The sequence below is a fragment of the Vulpes vulpes genome, chromosome 4 (genome assembly GCF_048418805.1).
Source record: "Vulpes vulpes isolate BD-2025 chromosome 4, VulVul3, whole genome shotgun sequence".
Lineage (NCBI taxonomy): Eukaryota > Metazoa > Chordata > Mammalia > Carnivora > Canidae > Vulpes > Vulpes vulpes.
This window is the reverse complement of record NC_132783.1, coordinates 70,813,936-70,834,093: the sequence shown is the minus strand read 5'-3', so window position 1 is coordinate 70,834,093 and position 20,158 is coordinate 70,813,936. Positions and strand designations below refer to the sequence as shown.

General features: G+C 37.2%; 1 long non-coding RNA gene across 1 annotated transcript in view; it reads right to left on the bottom strand.

Moving 5' to 3' along the window:
* Window positions 1–20,158, bottom strand: part of LOC140598615 (uncharacterized) — an 81,297-nt gene that overhangs the window by 4,731 nt on the left and 56,408 nt on the right. The window contains exon 3 of the long non-coding RNA XR_012001086.1: window positions 8,110–8,270. This is a non-coding gene — a long non-coding RNA (uncharacterized lncRNA). The remainder of the gene's footprint in view (window positions 1–8,109; window positions 8,271–20,158) is intronic.

Genomic DNA, 20,158 nt, shown 5'->3' with positions numbered 1-20,158 from the left:
CTTAGTGCGTGGTGACACATGCAGGCTCAGAGGGAGTGTTCTTTACTTGCAGAGAAAGCCTGATGAAACGGTGTTGCTGCCCAAGGATGTTCCTCTAATTGGCAGAGAAAATCATTAATGTATATCTAGAAGAGAATATACAGTTTGGGGCAAACACAGTGTAGCAGCAACAGGAGTCACTGAGAGAGAATTGTGACAGGTTTTAGTGCCTCCCTTCTAGACTAGGAAGTCTCAAAACTGCCCTGGTTTTCCCTTCCTAAAACTCTGATTTCTTATACTCTGTGTCACTGCCACCCTCAGCCACTCACCGCCCCCCACCCCACTTCATTAGCTTTCTGAACTACTTCGAATTGGGTTTTTGGCAGGGGCACCCAGGTAGACTAATGAGGTCCTCATCCACTCTTCTCTATCAGAAATGCCCAAAGCTCCCCAGCCTTCATGGTTAGAGGGGCTTTGCTTAAAGCCCGCATGTCTTAATAACTCTCAGTCCAAAAGTTCCATGTCAAAAGAATATTTTGACTTAGAAAAAAATATTGCCATTCTTAGGAGACCCCTCACAACAAAGAATGACAGCTGTTGTAAGTACAACCCTGAGTTCTTAAGCTACTAAGCCAGTTTACACAAGAAGCAAATAAAAGTATGATTGCAACACCAAATCATCCAGCAGAAAGGGACATGGAGTCTACTGCTCTTGGTGAGCCTCTCCCACTTTTGTCCACCTATTTGAAGGTCACACAGACCTAATTTAGAAGGTTATGTCTGTGGTCTTTATTTCCACCACACTATAATACAGTAATAACATGATCAGATGTGCATTTTAATCTGGTTTACTTCTTGAAGAATTTCTGTGCTGTAATTCTTCAAAGTGAGCATAAAGTGAATTTATCCAGCACATGGGTAGAATAACTAACTAGAAGCCATGCTTAATAAAGGGTACAAACTTCTGATTATAAGGTATATGAGTTCTGGGGATGTGATTAGCATAGTAACCACTATTATAAATACTGTATTGTATATTTGAAAGTTGCTAAAATAGTAAATTTTGTAAAAATTTTTAAAGATTTCATTTATTTATCCATAGAGACAGAGAGAGAGAGAGAGAGAGGCAGAGACACAGGCAGAGGGAGAAACAGGCTCCATGCAGGGAGCCCGACGTGGGACTCGATCCTGGGTCTCCAGGATCAGGCCCTGAGCCGAAGGTAGCACTAAACCACGGAGCCACCTGGGCTGCCCAAGAGAGTAAATTTTAAAGGTCCTCACCCACCCCCTCACACACAAAAATTATAAATATGTGAGATATATTAACCCTACTGTGGTAATCCTTTTGCAATATATACATATATCAAATCATGATGTTGTATACCTTAAACTTACATTATGTTATATGTTGATTATATCTTAGTAATGCAGGAAAAAACTTAAATTTAAAAATGCAGCTTGAAAAAAAAATCCAGTTTGGGTGGGGGGCAAAAGAAATCATGCCTGTTTCCGAAAAACAACAACAAAACCAACTAAGCCTCACCAACCAGTACAGAAATAAATATTCCGAATATATGTTAGGATAACAAGTCAAAGGCAAAGTGCATCTGTTCCTTAGGCCAAAGACCAACTGCTTGAACAAGTGACCTGTAAATAAATTTGGATTCCCTTCATTTAGGAAGAAATAGGTGGTCTTTGTCAACATTAGGAATCAGGTTGGAAAGGCCTTTGCAAGCAAAGTGCTGAGTTACCCAACTGAACTGATGGAGCCTGTCTGTCTCCAGCCCTGGGCAGATAACACACCAGAGCACTGGCCTCAGCTTCTCAAGGGCAAACCCCAGAGACCACATTCCTGTAATCTGGCCTAAGCGTTCCCATAGCACTGAAGGAAGTGAGACTGTCTCTGACTTGCCAAACCCCATCTGAAAAAGCACACCCCACTGGCGGCAGCCTCTTCTCCTAAGAATTCTGGGAGAAGATCCAGACAGAAGCACTTTATGTGGGGCAAACGAAGCATCACTTTAGCATCCTGTTTCCTCTCCTGGCAGGCGGACATTTTTTTTTTTTTTTTGTCTGTTACAGAAACTAGAACTGGATCATGTGCCTGGGATACTTTAAAGATGGAAATCAGTGACTAAGGGAAAAACTGCAAAGGAGGTTATATAAGAGGGGCAGGAAGAGAGGAAGGAGGACAGAGTGACTTTAACTTAGATCAGCAATGCAAATCCCATGGGTAGAGCAAATACTGACAAGGGGCCTCTAGCAGGAGGATGAACTGGGGCCAGGTTGCTCAAAAAATGTCAATTAGCCCTAGGAAAGCAGGCTTTGGGAACTGTGGGGACCACCTGCCAAGTTTAGGGTGAAAGTCTTCTGTTTTTACCTGAGGATGAAATGATTTCCTTTTTGGTAGCAAGAATACTGACGCTGTGATTGAAATGAAACCCACTCTTGCTGGTTGGTTTCTGTTAAAGCCCTTTCTCCTCAGTCTTTGACAACTCTGGAATCTCTCATAGACCTCCCAAATCTGACCAGCATATATCCAGTAACAAGGCTTTTATTTGTTAAAAATAGCTTTGTTATTGTTTTTCTAATTTTACATGCTCTTTGGAAGAAAAAAATTATGGAAATATAGAAAAGAACAGTGTTAAAAGTAAAAAAAAAACAACCTAGATACAACTATAAACATTTTGGCAAATAATCTTTTCATTCTGCCCTTGTTTCCTCCTTTACTGTATCCTTTCAAACATTTATTGAAAACTGTGATCAGCACTGCAGTTTCACAGGTGTGTGCAAGAGAAAACAGTGTTTCTGTCTTCATGCTTTAGGATCTAGGTGTCCTTTAAGATCTTAACCTCTCTGTGTATAAACACATACATGCATAGAAGATGTATATAGATATTGATAACTTAAAACAATATGCTAGATCATATATATTTTACACAAATGAAACTGCTTTAAAATCAGCTTGTAATCTATTTACTTCTCCATTCAATAATAACCCATCAATACTTCATCTATATATATCACCATGTTAATGTCTCCAAAATGAGATTGCTCAGTGAGTGAACATTTTATATTCTGGCACAAGGTGTCACATTGCTCTCCACAAAATCTGCATCAATTACAGTATGCAAATAACTATGCATTGGGAACCTAGTGCCCTGCGTCTGGCTTACCTTTGCTTATTGCTTACCATTGTCAACCATATTTATACTGACTTTCTTTTTACATTCATGTTTTTCTTTCTTCCTCTGGAATCAAATTTATCTATCTTTTCTTTCATGGTTTCTTTTTTATGATATTTAGAAAGGCTTCCCCTATCATAAAATTATTTTAAAATATACTTTCTTCCAACACTTCCCTAGTTTCTCTTTTTTATATTTAAATCTATGATCTATCTGAAATCTCATGTAGTGTAACAATTTACATAATGATACAGATTTATTCCTTCCTCAATATACATAAGTATTGTTATTTCAGAGGACTGTGTTTTATGCATAGCTTGCAAACTTCATGGTGTAATTTTGTATTTCTTCTGCATGCACACTAATGCTAGAAATTCCACAATTAGAGACTGGTATTTCATCTTCTATTAAAATATAAATATCCTAATGAAGAGGAAATATCTCAAGGTTTGATAATCTTTCCTTTGACTTAGGGCAAACTGAAGCTTTTCTAGGACCAATGCAGGAAATGAGGGATGGGCTTAGGTTTGGATTTTTTTTTTTTGGAAGTATAATTGACAAATAAAATTGTAAGATATTTAAAGTGTACATTGTGATGACTTGGTATAGTATACATTGTGAAAGGATTCCCCTCATTTCGTTAGTTAATGTATTTCATCACCTCACATATTTATCTTTTCTGTGGGTGAGAACATTTAAATTCTACTCTCAGCAAATTTCAATTATACAACAGTGTTATCAACTATAGTCACCATGTTTTACCTTAGATCCTTAGATTTTCTTCATCTTACAGTGTAATTTTTTACCCATTTACTAACTTTTCCTTATTTCCTCCATCCCCACCCCCTAGCAACCAGTTTTCCACTCTCTGTTTTTATGAGTTTGGATTTTTTTTCCCCACATATAAGGGATCTCTGCAATATTTGTCTTCCTCTGGCTTATTTCATTTAGCATAATGCCCTCAGGATCCATCCATGTTGTTAAAAATGGTAGGATTTCCTTTTTTTTAGGGCTGAGTAATTATATATATATATATATATATATATATATATATATATATATATATAGTCTTCTTTATCCACTTATCTGCTGACAGACACTCAAGTTCTTTCTATACCTTGACTATTGTGAATAATGCTGCAATGAACATGGGAATGCAGATATTTCTTCAATATCCTGTTTTCCTTTGGATATATACCCAGGAATGGGATTACTGGATCATATGGTAGTTCTATTTTCATTTTGCAAAATTTTTTAGGATTTTGGAGTGAGAAGGTGGAAGTTATAGCATTTCTGGAGAAAAGGAGACACTGAACAGAGAACTTGGCATTGCTGGAGTTTTGGAGCTAGTGGCAGAAAATGATGAGCTATAAGGTCAAATGGGAGGGCAGGAACCAGATGCTGGTGCATTTTATATGCTATTTTAATAAACTTAGACTTTTCGTAGAGTTGAGGAGGTACACAAATGGTCAAACATGGCAGATTTGGGTTTGGAGTAGATCATTCTGATGGCTTTGTGGATAATTTATTTGAGGACTAAGAGAAAGTGAAACCCCACAGAGGAGGCCGTGGAGGTAGACAAATTGAAAAATAACAATGAAGCTCTGAATAAAGATTTTGGCATTAATTAATGGTAGTGAGCTCAGGGATTTGAGCAATATTTATGTGTTAAAATTAACATGTGAGGGGAAAGGATGAGGAGGGACAAGGATGATGCCCAGATTGCTAGCCTGTGACTGGGTAGAAGGCAGTACCAACCCAATGAAAGACAGCATGCAAAAATGACTAGTGATTAGTCCCCAAGAAAATTCAGATTAAATTTACACATCCATCAAAATGACTATATGAAAAGAAAACAATAATACCAAGTGTGGTTGAGGATGGAGAAATTGGAACTTTCATATGCTGCTGTCAGTAGTATAAATAGTTACAACCCTTTGGAAAAGCGTTTGGGAATATCCACTCAAGTCACACTTATGTATAACCTTAAACCTGTTATCCCACTTTTGGATATATACCTAACAAAATACATTTCTGTGTTTGCAAAAAAAAAAAAAAATTACCACGATGTACAGTTTTACTACTTATGGATAAGAGGAAAGGCTCATCAGAAGTAGAATGGAAAAAATAGATTGTAGCTTATTAATATAACAGAATATCACATAATTATGAAAATGAATGTGCTACATAAAACAACATGGATGGATCTCATAAATATGATACAGACAAAATTCATTGCACTTCACATCATATTTTTTACAGATACTGTATTTTTTACTACTTGAGGTTAGAGCAAGTCTCAGCACCATTTATTCAACAGCATTTGCAGACTTCTTATCTCTGTGTCACATTTTAATTCTTGCAATATTTCATTTTTTTCATTATTATTGTATTTTTTATGGTAATTGGTGATTAGTGATTACTGCTCCTTGAAACCTCAGATGACAATTAGCATTTTTTAGCTATAAAGTATGTTTTAATTAAGATCTGTACATTATTCTTTTACAATAGTCCTACTGCATAGTTAATAGACTATGATATAATGTAAACATAACTTTTTTAAAAGACTTTTTAAATTTTTTTATTTGAGACAGAGACAGAGAGCGTGAGCAGGGGCGGGGCAGAAGACAGCCGAGAAGTAGGCTAGCACGCTCCCCATTGAGCAGGGAGCCCAGTGCCGGGCTGGATCCCAGGACCCTGGGATCATGACCTGAGCTGAGGGAAGACACTTAACTCACTGAGCCATCCAGACACCCCTAAATATAACCTTCATATGTACTGGAAAACCAAAAAATTAATTTGACACTCTTTATTGTGATACTTGCTCTATTACAGTAGTCTGGAACCAAACCTGCAATATCTCTGAGGTATGCCTGTATTGAACTAAAGAGGCATACACAAAGGGAATATACCATATGATGCTATTTATATAACATTCAAAGACAAGCAAAACAAATCTATGGTATTAGAAGTCAGAATAGTGGCTTCACTATTCACTTCTTACTTTTAGAGTGAAGAAGATAGCAATCAGGAGACATTGGAAAGGCTACTGTATGCCAGTATGGCTTATATATTTTTATATGAGTACTGTTTATATGTGTTCACTTTCAAGAAATTCATCAAGATCTATGATTTATGTTTTTATATGTATATTATAATTTCAATAAAATTTTTTAATAAATTCCTTACAGAGCTAGTATAGTGTGCATATATGAATGATCAGTTCTGTTTGGGATATGTTGAATATTGAAGTAGGTAATCTAACACATAATGAATAGTGATCTGTGTAAGATCTGGGTGGTGGTCTGGGTATGTGTATCTGAATCTCCAGGCAGAAAAAATGGACAGGAGTAAGGAAGATGCCTTAACAACTCTGTGGAAAGAGACTGTGAATGAGGATAACAGTAGGCCTTTGATATAACGAAGGAAAATATCAGCACTTAGTGTGCAGGCAGAAGAAAATAGAAAAGAAACAGGGAACATGTAGAACCATGAACAGAAATTGTTACAAAACATAAGGTAGTAAAACTCAATAAGAGAGTGATCAATAACATTGTATGAGGCTATGAGACTCAGTAAGATAGGACTGAAAATGTCCATTGGAGTTATTATCAGCAAGTCATGGCATACCTCAGCTAGACTGATTTCTGTGGAACAGTAAGGACAGCAGTGGTGGAGACCAGCTGAATTGTAGCATGGCTCCTATATTACCTGTGTGATTATTTAAAAAGCAGGTTTCTGAGCGCCACCCTCAGAGATTTTGTTTATGGATCTTGCTTGGGGCTCTGATGATTCTGAGGCAGATAGTCTCTAGACCACACATTGAGAAACTCTGGGTTAGAAAGTTACATGTGTCTTGTGTGAAGCCTAAACTTTCCATCAGAATGGGACAGAGCAAAAAAAGAATGAGACAGAGCAACTGATCTCTGAATTTTTGCTTAATCATTTTGTTAAAATCAGGATATAAAAATGCCTACTAGGATTAAATGTGTGAGAATAAAATAAGTTATGGTTCATATACATGTATAAAATCATTATGTTGTTTAACTTAAATTAATACAATGTTATATGTCGGTTATATCTCAGTAACACTGGAAAAAGTAAGTTAATGTATCTAAGTGTCCATTATGTGCTTTCCCCTCCATCTCCTGCCATATGTATAAGTCCATGACATTCTCTTTCCTGAAGGCAAATGTAAAAATCATACAGTGCCAGAAAACAGTGTCTAATGGGAATCGGGCCTGAAGACAGTTCTTGATTTTGAACAATTGACAATTGTTAATGCCAGTAACTTTTGAAATGACATTTACTGTATCCTATAAAAGTATCTGATGAAGGGTCTCTGAGATAGCCTAAAATCAAAGACTTTCATAAGGGAAAGCCTGACTAGAATTAAGAAAAATAATCAAACCATGCATTGAAAAGCTAGATGGATTATTGATAGCATCCTGCAGGGTCTCTAAGGCCCCCAGTTCTTGCTTAATAACTTCTGGAGGATTGAAGGAAGCTATAGGCACTGGGAAAGGTAATAGTATGCCTTAAGGTGTATATGCCCATTAAATGGCAATTAATTGAGCTTCCTTACTAGCAAAGATAGAAAACAAAACAAACTATAATAGATCAAACACTGGTGCGTAGTACATTCCATTAGAAAGCCATAACAAATAATCTTAGCTACCAGAGCTTTCTATGTGCCAGGAATGGTACTAGGCACTTCTACCTAAATTTCACAGATGAGGAAATAGAGGCCAATGGAGGGCAGGAGAATTTCTCAAGATCATACTCAACTCTGTTTGATCTATTGCCTTTTCACGGGCTTCGATAAAGCTTTTAAGATTTGTGCTATTTGCACACAAAAAAGATATGGTATAGATTACATTATGAAGTTATTGTATTAATACAACTCTTGCTTTACTGAGCCAAGCATATAGTATGGAAGAATTACCTCTTTGGCATAGATGGTCTAGATGTTCACCAGACCCTCTTCCTTCTGAGAATGCAGTTAGACTGCTTTTCCAAAATTATTGCAGTAAGGCATGGTCTTCTCACTAATTTCTGGCCAACAGAAGATGGGCAGATGTGATGTTTAACATCTCTAGGCCTAGCCTAAGAGCAAGAAGATGGAATGAAATTAGGTTTCTCAGTCACTGCTCAGAGGAGAGTCATCCTACTAGTTAGGAATACATAATTTTTTTGTTCCTGCTAGCTTAGGCATATTGAGTAAAAACAAAAACAAAAACAAAAACACCTGTTTTGTTAAACCACTGAGTTTTGAGAGTTTATCTGTTATGGCAGTTAGAATGACCTTGAAAGCCTTTTTCATTGGTGTCACACAAATAAGCAGTCCTGTGATTGATATCAACAACCACTAATTAAGGGGCAACTGGATTAAGTTGGAAAACACTGCCAACACTTCCAAACACAGGAATCAAATTTACTGTAGATTGTTTATGAAAAAAAAACTCTTCAAAAGTGAAATTGAAATTCAATAATTATATAGGATAAAATTAGGAGCAAACAAATTCACATTGGGATCTATGGGGAGAAATTGACTAATCATTTTATTATTGCAAAAATATCTCATGGTCCAAATAAAACACAAACTGAGTATGAGTAATCAATAGTATTGCTATTTTAGATGTAATTATTGGTGAATAGACATATACACAAATACTTAAAGTACGGGAAGAAAAAAAAACACACTGGTAAGAAATTGGCAGAGGTTCAGTGAGGACAGCTTTGTTAAATTTGAAAGCCCAGAGCTCTCACCTACATCAAAAAATTAGAAAGGAGTGTCATGAAAAATGCAACCTGATTTTACATGGAAAGCATTAGGTTTTCAATATTATTAGCCATCGTTGACCTTTGACTGCATGTGAGGAATTAATTATGGATAGGATGACTATGTGTCCCAGTTTGCCCAGGACAGTCCCAGTTTATGACTGTTGTTTAGGCCTAATAATAAATAGTGCCCCCTTTCTTCAGAATGTCCCAGTTTGAATGATAAATTATAGGATCATCTTTGTTTGGGGCCAAACTTCAGGAGTTCAGTGCAGACTTCCCTCCCCCGTCCAACAACTGATTGTCATGTAGCGCTATCAATACTACTAATACTACTGTGAAAGTTAGGTTGATGAAGCAGAAAACATTTTCCTTTCTTTTAACTTCAGCAGGATGACTATTTGATGACAATTTTGAATAAGTTTGACGCACTATCACCCTCCCCAGCCCCCCACGTACAATAGAAGCTTTCTCTTAAATGCAAGTGACAGTCTTTTGTGACATAGTCTAATGTTACAAACTCTGAATGAACTTTAAAATAGCAGCTTCTTCTATTATATGATTACCAGAATTAAAGGCCATAGATCAATTACCTTAAAATAAAAATCATCATTTTAGGCAAATGTCTCCAAAATTTTGCCTAGATTATTCTAAGCAACCTCATACCATAGACATTGAGTTATATTAGCAGACATTTTGCAAACAGTATATATTAGAAGGCACATCAGGATGTAATTCTGAGTTATAATTGATCTCTTATGATGTCTTATTAAGATGGTATGGGAAGAGGTGGTTCTAGAGAGAAGCATTGCAACCCCTCTGAAATATTTCACAAGCTAAGGTTATTGTAGCTGTTGGTATTGTTTGAATTCTCAATTTGGGCTTTCCACAGTTCTGGAGAGCTCAAAGTAACAGAATAAATATTATGTACCTCTTTGGAGATTCAGTTTCACTTTGGTGTTTATAATTTTAACTTTTAAAAATATGAATAAACATGAATGCATTCAAAACAAACATAAATTTCTAATATAAAAAAATGAGTTCCCAAAGAATTTCTCCTAGTTCTAGTAGAGTATATTGTGATAGTCCCATGTCCTCTGAATATGGAAAATTGGAGAAGAGGCACTGCCCTGACATCCTTGGGGCCTCCATCATCTGATCATCTGTTTGCTATCCTGGTCCCAAACTCAAAAGGTGGGAGTGTTAAGAGCACAGGCTTTGGTATGGAACAGACCTGGTTATTGTCCTGTCTATGGCATTTACTAGCTCTGAAACCTTACATAAGTGTGAAGCAGGGATAATAATAGTTAATTCATAGGAGTATTTTGACTATTAAAAAAATATGTGAAGTGCTTAGCAAAACACCTGGCACATAATAAGCACTCCACAATTGTTCATTATTATTATTTCTTGATAGGTCTCTTAGTCCCATTCATTGAAACTCCCTGTGATAACCTAATCTATATAATTTTGGCCTAGAAAAGCAGATGTGGAGAAACTGAGAGTCATTCTGCAAAAAAGCAACAAAGGTATTTTTAAAAGCTAGAAAGCTATAAAGTAAGATGAAAGGAACCAGAGTTTTTTTAACTTGGATGAGAGAAAGCTGAAAAGTGACAATAGCATTCAAGTGTAAGAATTATTATGAGAAGGAGGCTGACAGGTTGTTTTCCATTCCTACAGGGGTTAGCACACGTAGAGATTACAGCAAAATAACTTGATTTGACACAAATAAGAATGTCTTGTCAGGGAGAGTGACAACACTTGAACAGCATGCTAGAAAGGGTATGGCTAAATCAACCTGTATGCACCTAAAAATATCCTGGCTAATTTAGGTGAAGATCTAGTTGTTGCTGCCCTGGCTGACCTTTTATATCTGCAGAGATCAGTTTTCAATCAGTTCAGGGACACAGACTTTGGCAGATGTTCATACCAGACTCTAGCACTTAGAGCAGAGATATATACCCAGCTTTGGGAGATATATTTATACAAATTAATGTGACACGTAATGGGAAGAATTAGTTTTAGATTTATAATGATAATAATAATGTAGTAACAATAGTTAACATTTATTAAGTACTTACTATGTAAATGATTCTATTGTAAGTGTATTATTATCTTCTGCTGTTCAATAATAAGTTTTCGCACTTAACTGCTTAACTATTCTAATCCGGACGTACCTTGAAACTTTTATTTTAAATCCATCCAGGACAGAACGCATGATAAACATCTCAACCAGTCAAATTCTACCCATTCTTCCATGCCCAGCTCCACTTGCTCTTCTCTGTGAAAGCTGCCTGAATTTCAATTGTCATTCTTTTTCTCTAAACTCACCCCTTTAATTTTCAATATGAGGATTTATATGAAACTTAAATCATTACTTTGAGGTATCTGTGCTATTATTTTGTCTGGCTATCGAATCCTTGTGCTTTCATTTAACTCTTTATGCACATGTGTAGTATCTTCCAAGCTTAACTGTAATCTTCAGGGAAACCAGGTATAATCATCATGTGATTGTTTAGCTATTCATTTATCTTACTTTGGTAACAGCAACTTGTTTTGGGGAGTGGAAATTCTCTTTCTTCTATTGCATGCAGTCTTGATGGGACAGTCCATTGAAACCCTCTGCCTTTTCTTTCCCAAAGGTAAGTAAGTAACTCAGATCTACTTGGAATTTCTTTCCCAGGGCATTGAAATTTGATGAAAGTATCACACACGTAGCGAAAAGAGTTGATTTGTTCTAGTGACTGTCACCTGGGAAGTTGTCCACTTTTTGTTACCTTGGCTTCCTGAGTCTAGCAGATCCTATTCTGACCAAGCTTGCTATTCCAGCTTTTCTTTAAACTACCTGATAGCCTTGCAATTAGTTAGCCAGTTTTTCTTTTGCTGGCAACTAATACATGCTAACTGTTACAGGGGCAAATCCTCTACATACCAGACCACAACACAAAGGACAGTGCCTGTCACAGAGTAGGTGTTCCTGAGTGACATTGTAAAGGACTTACGGAAAAACAAGCACTGACAAAGAGAATTAAAATCTATGAAAGCATTTTGTAACTAGATAAGAGGTATAAAAATTCCACTGAAGAGCCTCAGGAATGCTAGTAATAAAATTATTAGAGAATTTACATAACCCCCAAATCCATCTTAGCTACCTTTGCTTTGCTTATTAAGGCAATTGAGAAGAGGGGCAAATGGCACACCATGCAAAACACCACTGAGATGCTTCAAGCATGCCGATCGTACATTCTTCCCTCTAGAACTCCCAGCATTTTCCGGCCCAGAAGGCCCTCCCTTAAATAGTACTAAAGAAGTTGATCTGAGCCAGGATGAAAGACACTCATTGGGTCCACCAGGAATTCATCCTATATTTTACATTTTCAAATGGACTTAGTAGAGTGCAGATGTGTACTACCCAGGACCGAAAAAAAAAAATTAGGACAGAGCTCAGAGAAGTCGGGCAGGGGTCAAGCAAGCAACCAAAATAGAAAGCAGTACCCACAGCAGTTGTACTGCTGCACACAATACAGGGAGTTGGATTAGATGACCTCTAATGCCTCCTCCAATTTGTGCATTCTTTGTTTCTACTTCTGTCAGTTGCTCATAGGTATAACCATCAGAATCAGTCCCACTAAGAGGTAAGTGTAGAAAAGATGTTGAAAATGATGTTTCAGCAGTTTGCTTAAAAAAACAGAAATCTAATTATTTACAGATAGAATTTTTCATTCAGTAAACATTTGTTAATGACATGTACAAATAACTGTGCTAGGTGCTAGGAGGAAGGGCAAGCAGAGATGCAAAACCCCCCACCCAGTTATAGCTGCTGATTTTCAGTAGCTTATAATTGACTGAACATGATGTTGTGCCACTATCTGCACCAAAACTACTCACTGCAAATAGTAGCCATTCACAAATGATCTGTGACAAAGAACCCTTCTTGCTTGCAAGGAGCTTTCAGTTCTTTATTCATTCACAGATGAATTCAGCAGTTTTGTCAGATTAATCTCCATGTACCAGAACACCTGGGAAAGAATGACAAGTTCTCACCTTAAAGGAGCTCAAAGGGAAATGGGATGACCTACGTCTCCTACTTAGTTTTATTATGTCAGTTTTTAATCTTCTCCAAGTCTTTTTTCTCCTGTAGTCATAATGCCATTTTGAAAAATCAAATCTGATCAGGTCACATTTCCTCTGCTTAAAGTCTTTAATCATTTCTCTCGGTATATAATTCAAAATCCTTGTTAATGCAAACAAGTTCCTGCATTATCTGGCCTTGACCCATTTTCATTTGAAGGGTGTTTAAATGTCAGGACGGCAGCCCCTCATAATCTAATTCTGCCTGGACAGATTGCAGTTGATGTAATAAGCAGGCTGAAGTGCTATCAACAAACTTATCACAAATACCCTGTAAGTATTCAGTAATCATTTTTACGCATAGAATCCAGGAGGATGTGGTGAAAATCCAGAATTGAAGCCCATGGAGAAGTGGATCAAAGGCAGTGCAGAAATCTAGGACAAATGATTCACTTTTTATTGTTCCAAGATGAGCACTCTGGCCTCTGTGAAATAAATATGTGGATAGAGAAACTTAAGAAATGAGAAAACGATATTCTGAAAGGATATGGTGATGGATTTTTATCATGTTGCAAGACCTTTGAAGCACTCTCTGGACAGTTACTTGAGATGCTCTTAGATCCTCTCAGGCTGCCATTGAAGACTGTGGGCAGAATTTGACTCTTTATCTGAGAGATGTTGTAACTATAAATGTACTACTTCAAAGGGTCTGTGACTTCTGCTGCATCTGCACAACATTCGTCAAATTCTCTGAGGAACTTATAGTTCAACAAAGGTTAAGAACCATAATAAATAGACCAAAGCTATGGATGTAATCTCAATATTGAATTCTAGTTCTCTTTGTTAATAAGAAAGACAAACCAGATTCCTGGGTTAGTATATGAGACAAGTGGTCACAGAAATGCTAGCTGAATTAATGGAAAATTTTGAGTGCCTAAACCAGTTTCCTTAGCCATAACTGGGAATATCAATATTTATTTCATAGTGCAATTAAAAGGATTAAATGAAATAATGTATGTAAAGCCCTTAGCACAGTGCTTGAAACTTGATAGGCACTCAAATTTTTATTTATACAGTTATTATTTCTCTGATACTCACATTGTGTTAGTGCTCATGATACCATGAAATTCATGTTATGTCCTATCTATGTTCTCTTGTTCTTCATGAATACACTCTTCTATGTATGTCCTCAGAGCCTTTGTAAAGATATAGACCATTTGAGCTGAAAAGAATTTGGGGAAAACTCCTTAATCTAAAGAAAAATATGCTGAGGCCTGAAGACTTATCCAAGTTCCCATGGCTAATTGATGGTAAAACTAGGTTTTGACCGAAGTGTCCTGTCTCCTAGTATAGTAGCTTTACTGCTGCATTATTATTATTATCTCAAATAATATCCTCTTGGGGAGGTATCCTAAATCAATATATTTACTAAGCACCTACCTAAGTGGACCTAGAGCTGTGCTAAAAACTTTAGAGAATATAAAATAAGTATGAGAAACATTCTATACAATTAAATCATTGTAAATTATAACACAAATGAATCAAATTGCTCCTCTCATTGCAGACTTCTTTCTCCTTAATTTTACATTAACTTTGAATATTCCTTCTTATGTTTCTGTCTTCAACTGTGAGAATGAGGGAATGCAAATGTATATATAAATTCTTGCTAAGCAGTTTGTGGCTGATTATTGCTCTGCAAAAATCTCCATTATTAAGGTCAGGCACACATTCACACATCATCCAATTAGATCCTCTAATGGTTCTATTTTATAGAAGAAATAAAAAAGGCATGGAAATAAAGTAACTTGCCCAAGTCCCTCTCAGACCCCAAAGCCCATGTTTCTGCCACAAAGACCACTGAGCTTTTTAACTTCTGTTAAAAATAAATAAGACATAGAAGCAAAATAAATAAAAAGGACAATACACAAGTATGATGCATACAAATTGTTTAATTAGCAGGAATTTATTCCCAAACATTTGTAAGGTGCCAATTATTTCTCTGGCTACCTCATAAGAGGGTAATATTAGTGTCATAGCAATGGCCACAAATGGTATTTTGTTCACTCTGCCTATATCTCCAACAAGGCAGCTCTTGTCTCTGGGTCTTGCCTGTGTTTGTGACCTAATCCTTCCAACTACCAAGGGTCCTAAGCTGTTTTTCATTTTGCAGTTTCATCTTTTGGGTGAGCAAGTGTGCTACTTAGGTCACTGTGTTCTTGACCCATTTAGGCTCTAGAAGTTATCTTAAGGCAGTAAAGTTTAGCTCACCCTGATTTGTATTATTAAACTGATTACTAAATCACGTGGCCCTGTACTTACTGCCCTACAACAGCATGAGTGAAGGTCATTTCTCTTTTAATCTTAGGTCAGGCATAAGACCTGTAGTCTGGACCACAGGACATTTAAGTAGCAGATGTATCAGAATTGCCCTCCTTACTCAGCCTGGCCTACGACCTCTAGTCTCTCAGACCTAGAAGAATTCGTGCCCAGGAGTTTCTTCAGGTTTTCATGCAAATAGAGGTGGATCAGTTCCAGAGACCTCCAGATGTGTAAAAAATGCACAGGTCACACTCTCCAATGTGGTGCAGAGGTGCTGTAAACAGCACGATCCCATTCCTACAAGCAAGAAATCCACTGTTCTCACCTGCGAAACCAGGCTCTCAGATCTCTCTTTTTCTTCCTTTATCTTAGTGTTTGAAATAATGATTCTGAATAGTGTGTGTGGCTGAGAAGTCATTCTCTTCCCACCTTCTTTTGAACTAACACTAATTAGCCTTTGCTATGTGTCAGATACTATAGAACATTCTTTACACATATCATTTAAACCTCAAAACAACATAATTATGTGTATATAAAAATGGAGGCTCAGAAAGGTTAAATAATTTCCCTCAAGTCACCAAGGTCTTAGGTAACGGAGCTGGAAATAGACATAGGTCTGACCACAGAACCCGTTCCCTGACTATTAAGCTACATTGCTGTTAGCTGCCTCAGTTTAATACTAATTTCTGAAATCCAAAATAGATAAAAGGACAACATAAGTAAAAGGAATACAAATGCATAATTAGCACAAGTAAAGTGTGCATTATCATTTTTATGTCAAGCCCATTTCTGTGAATGCTCCATTATAAGAGCATTTTAGTTGATAAAAATCCATAGATGCACATTTGCTGGTTGAAGCAAGAAAATGTCAATAATCCCACTTTATTTTATTAATTTAGATATGGCTCAGGCAAGTACAGCTGGTACTGCTATTCTTAGAGCTGAAAGGAATGAAGGGGGAGGAAGTATTTCCGTTAACAGATAAATCCAATCAGATTCAGGAGATGATTCCACTACTCCAAATCTCTAGTCATCCCCCATCCTGCTCTGCCCATAACAAATCATCGACTGCAAACTGTGCTGGAGAGATGAATGTGAGAATGGAATTAATCAAAATAAGACGAGGGACTAGCAGTCTATCACAGGTGGCAGTTTGATTAATGAAAGCCAGAAAGCAGCTAGTACAATTTGAGAAGTCAATGAGACCCAGGCGAAGGCAAAAACAGCTGGAAAGCTCCAGTTCTCTCTCTAAAAAAAATAAAAACAATCCTTTGTATTTTCTTAGTTCCTTTAACCTTAGCATGTCAAGGCATTTCACAAGCAATTGCTTTTATTCTCGTCTCTGTTATAGAGAAACCAACACAGACATTAATGCAACTTTCCCTCTGGGCTAACGGAGGAAACAGGAACAAAGAAGAGAGAAGAAAAGAATCAGGGTTCTTAACTGTTCTTATAATTGATGCCTCCATGAAAAAGCAACCAAATCTTTGAACAGTCATTTTGATTAATCTTGTAATAGATATCTTTGGGAACATCCACCTAATTCAGAGTGTTCCCTGAGACCTATTCTCTTTGTTCACAGAAGTGAATCATTGGCTGCCATGTTTATTCTGTGTGTTTTTCCCCAAGCCCATCATGACCATAGTTGATTGGATCATGGTTGGACAGCTGACCCCTGATTGGACAAGGGCCAATAAGATTCTCTTTCTAATGATTTGGAACTGGAATTCAGAGAACTACTCTTTGAAGCAGTTGTTTAGAGAACTAAGCAGGTAATCCCCCTGGGTTCCTGACTGCTGTTCAGTTCCTCATTTCAGTCCCTTGGGGGACCAAGCACATGGTGTGCCTTTAGATTGAGTGAAACACTCTTGAATCCTATTTTTAAATTTTCTTCTGCTTAAGTTAGCTCAAGTGAGTTTCTGCTACTTGCAACTAAAAGTATCATAATAAATACCTTATTGATGGGGCTATTGGGTCCACATTTTCCTTGAAATATCTGCCTTGAAATTTCTTTTAGTTCTTCTACCTCTTCATCTATTTCTTAGCTGCCATTAATTGTGCCTCTTTTTCTGCCTGCCCCTTAATTATAGGTATTCCCTAATGCTTAGTGCACAAGCCATCTCTTTGTCTATTTTTTTTTTTTAGAGAATCTCACCTTCTCCATTGTTTCAGATAACACCTACAAGCACCTGAATCCTAAATTTATCTCTAGCTCATACCTCTTGACTGGTATTGCCAAACCACTCTGGATAGCTTCACAAGCTACTTACGTTAAAAAAATATATATGAAATCACTCATTGTCTTCTCCCTCAAGAAAAATCTGCTTTTTCTCATTTCCTATTAGAAAATGATGTCACTCTATTGGTAGACCCAAGCTAGATATCACAGAGTTATTTTCATATGATTCCTCTCTCTTACTCCTTGTCATATTTCAGTCTTCATCATTTCTCAGTTGGACAATATACTATGCTGAGTTTCCCTAAGGCCTTTTCTTTCCACAATCCCACATAAACCACTTCTAACCATTGTCAATCCCTTCTCTTCACTCTACCAGGATGTAGAACATTTTCATTTCTATTAATCTATATGTTTATCCTTATGCCAGGACCACATTGGCACTGATGGCTGTAGTTTTACAGTAAGTTTTGAAATTGGAAGATGTGGATCTTTTTAAAAATGTAGATTCCTGAGCCCCATCTCTTGCGGTTCTGATTCGATTAGAATGAGATAGACCATGAGTCTGATTTCTCACAAGTTCCATAAAAGCGTCCATCGCAGGGTCCCAAGGATGCCATAGAGCAAGAATTAAGAGTGTTGGGCCTATCTAGGACTCAATTCTGGCTTTGCCCTTACTTGCTGGGTAATACTGGGAAGAATATCTGCTTCTTCTGTAAAATAGGAATGATAATAACAGTACTTTTCACACAAATTAAATTCATATAGAATAGAGGAGTGCCAGGACTCCACAAATGTTAAGTAATTACTTTTACTAATAGTTACTCAGAGGATCAGACAATGGAGAAATGTAGAAAAAGAAAAGAAAACATGTGCCAATCTGATGGCATCAAAGATTTTTCAGTGACTTGGCAGCATCTAAAATGACATGTGTGGGTAGCCCGGGTGGCTCAGTGGTTTAGTGCCACCTTCAGCCCAGGGCCTGATCCTGGAGACCCCGGATCAAGTCCCATGTCAGGCTCCCTGCGTGGTGCCTGCTTCTCCCCCTGCCTGTGCCTTTGCCTCTCTCTCTCTCTCTCTCTCTCTCTCATGAATAAATAAATAAAATATTTTTAAAAATAATAATAATAAATTAATTAATTAATAAAATGACCCAAAAGCCTCCACCCCAAGATTGCTAGAACTCATACAGCAATTTGGTAGCGTGGCAGGATACAAAATCAATGCCCAGAAGTCAGTAGCATTTCTATACACTAAAATGAGACTGAAGAAAGAGAAACTAAGGAGTCAATCCCATTTACAATTGCACCCAAAAGCATAAGATACCTAGGAACAAATCTAACCAAAGAGGTAAAGGATCTATACCCTAAAAACCTATAGAACACTTCTGAAAGAAATTGAGGAAGACACAAAGAGATGGAAAAATATTCCATGCTCATGGATTGGCAGAATTAATATTGTGAAAATGTCAATGTTACCCAGGGCAATTTACACGTTTAATGCAATCCCTATCAAAATACCATGGACTTTCTTCAGAGAGTTAGAACAAATTATTTTAAGATCACACAAAAAGAACCTGAATAGCCAGGGGAATTTTAAAAAAGAAAACCATATCTGGGGGCATCACAATGCCAGATTTCAGGTTGTACTACAAAGCTGTGGTCATCAAGACAGTGTGGTACTGGCACAAAGACAGACACATAGATCAATGGAACAGAATAGAGAATCCAGAAGTGGACCCTGAATTTTATGGTCAACTAATATTCGATAAAGGAGGAAAGACTATCCACAGGAAGAAAGACAGTCTCTTCAATAAATGGTGCTGGGAAAATTGGACATGCACATGCAGAAGAATGAAACTAGACCACTCTCTTTCACCATACACAAAGATAAACTCAAAATGGATCAAAGATCTAAATGGGAGACAAGATTCCATCAAAATCCTAGAGGAGAACACAGGCAACACCCTTTTTGAACTCAGCCACAGTAACTTCTTGCAAGATACATCCATGAAGGCAAAAGAAACAAAAGCAAAAATGAACTATTGGGACTTCATCAAGATAAGAAGCTTTTGCACAGCAAAGGATACAGTCAACAAAATTAAAAGACAACCTACAGAATGGGAGAAGATATTTGCAAATGACGTATCAGATAAAGGGCTAGTTTCCAAGATCTATAAAGAACTTATAAAACTCAACACCAAAGAAACAAAGAATCCAATCATGAAATGGGCAAAAGACATGAAGAGAAATCTCACAGAGGAAGACATAGACATGGCCAACAGGCACATGAGAAAATGCTCTGCATCACTGGCCATCAGGGAAATACAAATCAAAACCACAATGAGATACCACCTCACACCAGTGAGAATGGGGAAAATTAACAAGACAGGAAACAACAAATGTTGGAGAGGATGCGGAGAAAAGGGAACCCTCTTGCACTGTTGGTGGGAATGTGAACTGGTGCAGCCACTCTGAAAAACTGTGTGGAGGTTCCTCAAAGAGTTAAAAATAGACCTGCCCTACGACCCAGCAATTGCACTGTTGGGGATTTACCCCAAAGATTCAGATGCAATGAAACGCCGGGACACCTGCACCCCGATGTTTGTAGCAGCAATGTCCACAATAGCCAAACTGTGGAAGGAGCC